We start from the raw sequence: 6,697 nt of genomic DNA, 5'->3' as shown, positions 1-6,697 counted from the left end.
TTAGTAATAATACTACTAGTACTAGTAGTGGTAGTACTAATAGTACTAGATAGTACTACTAGTAGTAGTAATAATACTACTACTAGTACTTCTAATACTACTAGTACTTATGTGGAGGTTTTTTTTGGAAAATGATTTTTGAGAAGAGTATAGGTCTTATAGTTTAACAACTTGTGACCCCTTTGATGGACAGTGAAGTAGTATCAAGGGATTCACTCAAGGTGGGGACATTTACCTACTAGTTTCTTTAATTTTCTATAGCAGGAAGATGTCAAAATAGTGGGTTCTTCTTAATGAGATTGCCATGGGATAGCAATGATGGACACTCTTCCAACATAGTGTAGACAATCCATTTTTCAATTAGCACATTTCGTGATCTTCTAGATAGTGACCTGAGAGAGCCCATAGGACCATATTGTTTCAGTACCCATACTGTCAACACTGTAGTTTATAACTAATAGTACTACTATGTATTATTACTAATAGTAGTACTTAGTAGTAATAGTACTATTATACTATTATAATAGTTTTAGAAGTACTATTATTATTAGTATTACTATTACTACTACTAATAGTACTACCTAGCGGAGCGAGTGCTTGCTTTGATGTGTAGTCAACGAGCACCGAGCGAGAAGATGTGTAGCAAGTGGAGTAGACCTCACGAGCTCTTTGGCTCGCTCCGTGCTTACGCACTTCACTCGCTTTCAGGAGTTACATTAGTAACTTTTTGTTATGTTCACGCTGTGATATTATCTCTTTCCAAGAGTAGTACCCCCTACGTAGTCTCTGTCTTGGGAGACAGGTGCGGTAGAGAGGTCCCCCACTTCGATTCCCGTCCCGTTAGCATCTCTGATGCCAGATCAGGGATTACTTTGTTAGGTCTCTTCTTCTGTCCGGAGCTGGCCGGTAGCCGGTAATGGACCTACTTACCTTGTCAGCAACAAAGCCCACCTTTGTTCTATTTGTTTGGTGGTTGGCTAACAAGATGATTTCTTTATGCCCATCAAAGGACCTCGAGATGCTAAGCCACAAAAAAAGATACAGGAAATGCAAAAGAACTCATATACGGAATAAGGGCGACTTGTGGAAATACATTGGTTTCCTACTCATGCAAATGAACTATTTCTTGGGAACTTGGACAACTTATAATGATGTTTGTTCCGCATATCACTAGGAAGATCGGGGTCTTTACAAAAGGCTTTATAAAGCTTTTGTCTCAATTCATATTTAGCCGCGAGTAATATATGTTTGTGATATCGTATATTTCGCTTCTCCGACCTCTTATTGAATGGGTATTCCCGTATTTTGACCGGTGAATTTAACAGAGACATTACATTCGAGATTCTGACCGAAAATTTCGACATTCCATGCCCTCGGAGGGTGCTTTGTCGTGATAGGTCACTGACATATCCAGTATCTTTTCGAACCCTAAGAATTGATTGGATCGAAATGACTTTCCTACCGAACCCCTTTGTTTATGTACAAATCTCCGACCGTACGGAATCTCCATAGCCAATCTTCCATTTTTTATTCTGAAATCAGAGGATGCCTTTGGAAGTACTTCAACTACTATTAGTACTTACTAATACTAGTACTAATACAAGTAGTAGTATTAGTACTAATAGTAGTACTACTATTAATACTATTACTGATGTACTAGTACTACTGGTAGTAGTAGTACTAGTAGTATTAGTAGTAGTATTCGTATACTAGTACTACAACTAATAGTAGTAGTTATAGCACTACTAATGGTAGTAATAATAGTATTACTAATAATACTAGTACAAATAGTACTAATACCACTATTAGTACTACTATAATAGTACTACTATTACAAATAGTAGTAGTACTAGTAATATTAATAATACTAGTACTAATAATAATAGTACTACAAGTACTATTATAGTAGGACTATTACTACTAGTGGTAATACTACTATTAGTATTATTAGTAATAATACTCAGTAGTACCATTAGTACGTGCTTGTAATAGTACTAATACTAGTAGTATTACTATTTGTAATAGTACACTAATAGTAGTATTACTAATAGGAGTAATAATAGTAGTAGTAACACTAATAGTAGTACTACTAATCGTAGTACTAGTAGTAGTAGTAACACTAATAGTAGTACTACTAATCGTAGTAGTAGTAACACTAATAGTAGTACTACTACTAGTACTAATATTAGTTGTACTAGTAGTACTAATACTAGTCTACTAGTACTAGTAAGTACTACTAGTACTTACTACTATTAGTACTAGTAGTACTACTATTACTAGTACTAGTAGTACTCCTATTACTAGTACTAGCAGCACTACTATTACTAGTACTAGTAGCAAAAAGTATTACTACTTTTAGTACTAGTAAAAGTAGTATTACTACTAGTACTACTATTAATAGTAGTACTACTAATAATACTAGTACTACTACTACTTACAATAATACTACTAATACTAGTAATACTACTAGTGCTATTAATAGTATAATAGTACTATTAGTAAAAAAGTACTAGTAGTAGTAGTACTAATAGTACTACTAAGTACTATTAATACTACTAATTGTACTAGTACTAATACTAATACTACTATTAGTACTAGTATTATTAGTAGTAGTAATAATTAGTAGTAGTGCCAATAATAGTACTACTTACTATTAATATTACTTGTAGTAGTACTATTACTATTATTATTAATATTAGTACTAGTAGTAATAATATTATTAGTAATACTAGTAATAGTACTACTAATACTAGTAGTAGTACTAATAGTACTACTAATACTAGTAGTTAGTACTACTGGTAGTAGTAATAGTACTACAATAGTAGTAGTATTAGTTAATAGTACTACTATTACTATTAGTAATACTACTACTAGTACTTCTAATACTACTAGTACTTATGTGGAGGTTTCTTATGGAAAATAATTTTTGAGTAGAGTGTAGGACTTATAGTTTAACAGTTTGTGACCCCTTTGATGGACATTGAAGTAGTTTCGACATTTGCCGACCGGTTTCTTTAATTTCCTATAGCATGAGAATGTAAAAATAGTGGGTTCTTCTTAATGAGATTGTCATGGGATAGCTATGATGGACACTCATCAGACAGAGTGTAGACACTCCATTTTACAATTGGCACATTTTGTGATCTTCTAAATAGTGGCCTGAGAGAACCCATATGACCATATTGTTTCAGTACCCATATTGTCAGCAATGTAGTCTATAACAATAGTACTACTAAGTACTATTACAAGTAGTAGTACTTAGTAGTAATAGTACTACTATAATAGTACTAGTAGTACTACTATTATTAGTACTACTATTGCTACTACTAACAGTTAACAGTACTACTACTATTTGTAATAATAGTACTATTATAATAGTACCAATAATAATATTAGTACTAAAACTATTAGTAGTAGTACTACTACTATTACTATTAGTAGTAGTAGGAGTAGTAGTACTACTATTAGTTATATAACTAGTAGTAGTACTATTACTATCAATAATAATATTACTAATAGTACTACTATTATTAGTGCTAGTACTACCATCATTATTAATAGTAGTTGTAGTACTAATACTAATATTAATAGTACTTAGTACAAGTACTACTAATAGTACTAGAACATAGTAATACTACTACTCATAGTATTAGTACTAATAGTAATAATATTAATATTATTAGTACTACTAATATTAGTACTACTAGTAGTAATACTACTTAGTATCAGTACTAAGTACTACTAGTACTTACTATTACTACTAAGTACTACTTATAGTATTATTAGTATTAGTACTACTAGTAATTGTAATATTACTAAGTAGTATACTACTTAGAGTAGTACTAATAGTAGTTCTACTATTACTACTAGTAATACTACTAGTAGTACTACTACTATTACTAGTATTCATGCTATTAAGATTACTACTTAGTACTATTACTAGTACTAGTAGTACTAGTTATATACTAGTAATATTAATGCTATAAGTATTAATAGTAATAATATTAATACTATTATTAGTACTACTAATAGTAATATTATTAGTAGTAGTAATACTAGTATTATTTTAGTAATAGTAGTAATACTTATTATTTCAAAGTACTAAGTACTATTATTACTAATAATAATAGTACTACTAGTACTAGTAGTAGTAGTAGTAGCATCACTACTAGTAGTGCTAGTAGTAGTATTACTATTAGTACTATTAGTAGTAGTAGTAGTAATACTACTACTACTATTAGTATTACTAGTGTAGTATTATTATTACTACTATTAGTACTAATAAATAGTACTACAATTAGTAGTAATAATAGTACTAGTATTACTACTACTAATAATACTATTACTATCACTACTAATAGTAAGTATTAAAAGTAAGTACAGGTACTATTAGCAATAGTACTAAAGTACTACTACTATTAGTACTAGTAGTACTAGTAATACTACTAGTAATATTAATAATACTAGTTGTAGTACTAGTATTATTAGTACTATTAGTAATACTACTAATAGGACTATTAGTTCTACTAGTAGTAGTACTACTACTACTAGAACCAGTAGTAGTACTACTACTACTAGAACTAGTAGTAGTAATACTGCTACTACTAGAACTAGTAGTAGTAGTACTACTACTACTAGAATCAGTAGTAGTACTACTACTATTACTAGTATTAATACTAGTATGATTAGTACTACTAATAGTAACTATTAGTATAATAGTAGTACTAGTATTACTACTATTATTAGTGTAAGTAGTAGTAGTACTAGTAATACTACTAGTATTACTAGTAATACTAATAATACTAGTACTACTACTACTAATACTATTTTAGTATTATTACTATTAATATTAGTAGTACTAATACTAGTATAGTAACTACTACTACTACTAATAGTAATGCTAATAAAAGTACTAGTATTAGTACTAAGTACTTCTAGTATAATTGTGCTACTATTACTAATAATAGTACTTACTACTATGTAGTATTAATACTAGTATTAATATTACTATTAGTAGTATTAATACTACCAGTACTAGTACAATTACTATTAGTATAATATTACTAGTTTACTATTAGTAGTATAACTACAAGTAGTAGTACTACTAAGAGTAATAAGTAGTAGTAGTAGTACTAATATTAATAATAGTACTATTACTAGCAGTATTAATACTAGTATTAGTACTATTAGTACTTAGTAGTACTAATACTACTACTACTAATGGTAGTCCTATTAGTGCTAATAATATTAGTAGTATTATTAGTACTAGTAGTATTATTACTACTAATACTACTATACTACTATTTTACTATTACTATTGTTACTATTACTAAGTATTATTAGTAGTAATACTTGTGGTAGTACTATTAGTACTAGTACTAATGCTTAGTACTACTAGTAGTACAATAGTAATAGTAATAATAGTACTATTATTATAGTATTAAATAGTATAGTAATAATACTACTATTAGTAGTATTATTATTACTATTAGTACTAATAATAGTACTACAAATTCTATTAGTATTACTACTAGTAATATTAGTACTACTTAATAGTAGTACTAGTAGTAATACTAATAGTATTAGTAGTACTACTATTAGCACTATTACTAAGTACTACTAGTAACAGTAGTACTAATAAGTACTACTAGTACTACTACTAGTAAGTACTACTAGTTACACTACTAGTAGTACTTACTAATATTATTACTAGTAGTACTAGTACTACTATTATTACTAGTGTTAGTACTACTACTTAGTAGTAGTTTTATTAGTACTACTAATACTAGTAGTACTAAATATTAATACTAGTAGTACTACTAATGGTACTAGTACTATTAGTAGTACTTAGTACTAATAGGAAGTGGGACGAGGGTCTTTCATTAAGGGAAGGAAGAGGGGTGGGGTTTGTTCTGGGGGGTGCCTTACGCAGCTTTGGAATGGAGAGAATTTCGTTAAGTCACTCTTGGAAACTCTTATTGGACGAGAGAGAGTTAATATGATATTTACGTTGGTTTTATCAACGAAACGAAGAAGTTTTGGGTCTTTATCATTGGAAGGATCAGTCCCACACTCTGACCTCAATGGTGGGAACAACGTCTGTACTCCGGTGCTCCAATGAACAACAGTTCCCCGCCTTTTTAAATTGAGAATAGTGGTCGATCCCAATGAAGGCAGTGTAGGCAATGAGCTTTGCTAGTGGTATCCAAGTATTGTCAAAGCCCTCTTCTACTTTTTCTTTGCAAGAGCAAACTCTTGAACGAGGGCTTTGACAAGACTTAGCAAAACCACCCTCTCAAACTCGGGCTTTCACAAGACTTAGCAACATAGAAGCAGTCGTTGTTGAGGGCTTTTTGCTCTTGCAAAGCACAGGTTTGAGAGTTCTTTGCTTAACATAAAAGCAGAAAGGCCAGCCAATAGTTAGACCTTGCTACTACTGGCAAAGCTCTTTGTTACCACTGGCAAAGCAAGAGCAAAAAGCCAGCAAGTGTAGGCTCGAAAGCCAAGAAGCAAGGGCGCTAACATGCCGCTAGCGCATCTGTTTTTTTCGCTGGCTCGAAAGAAAGACGCAAGGGCGCTAACGCGCCGTGCCTCTAGCGCATCCATTTTCTTGCTGGAGTGTGCTAGCACCCAGCAAACTACAGCTCGAAAGCAAGAAGCAAGGGCACTAACGCTCCGCTAGCGCATCTGTTTTCTT

At 31.3% G+C, this 6,697-nt stretch overlaps 1 pseudogene; it reads right to left on the bottom strand.

Moving 5' to 3' along the window:
- Positions 1 to 977: 977 nt before the first annotated feature.
- Positions 978 to 6,525, bottom strand: LOC148782399 (uncharacterized; annotated as a pseudogene).
- Positions 6,526 to 6,697: the final 172 nt, after the last annotated feature.

Source organism: Amborella trichopoda, chromosome 4 (genome assembly GCF_054954075.1).
Source record: "Amborella trichopoda isolate Santa Cruz 75 chromosome 4, AtrichopodaSantaCruz75HAP2 v2.0, whole genome shotgun sequence".
NCBI lineage: Eukaryota > Viridiplantae > Streptophyta > Magnoliopsida > Amborellales > Amborellaceae > Amborella > Amborella trichopoda.
The sequence above is the reverse complement of the archived record's forward strand: the minus strand, read 5'-3'. Positions and strand labels throughout refer to the sequence as shown.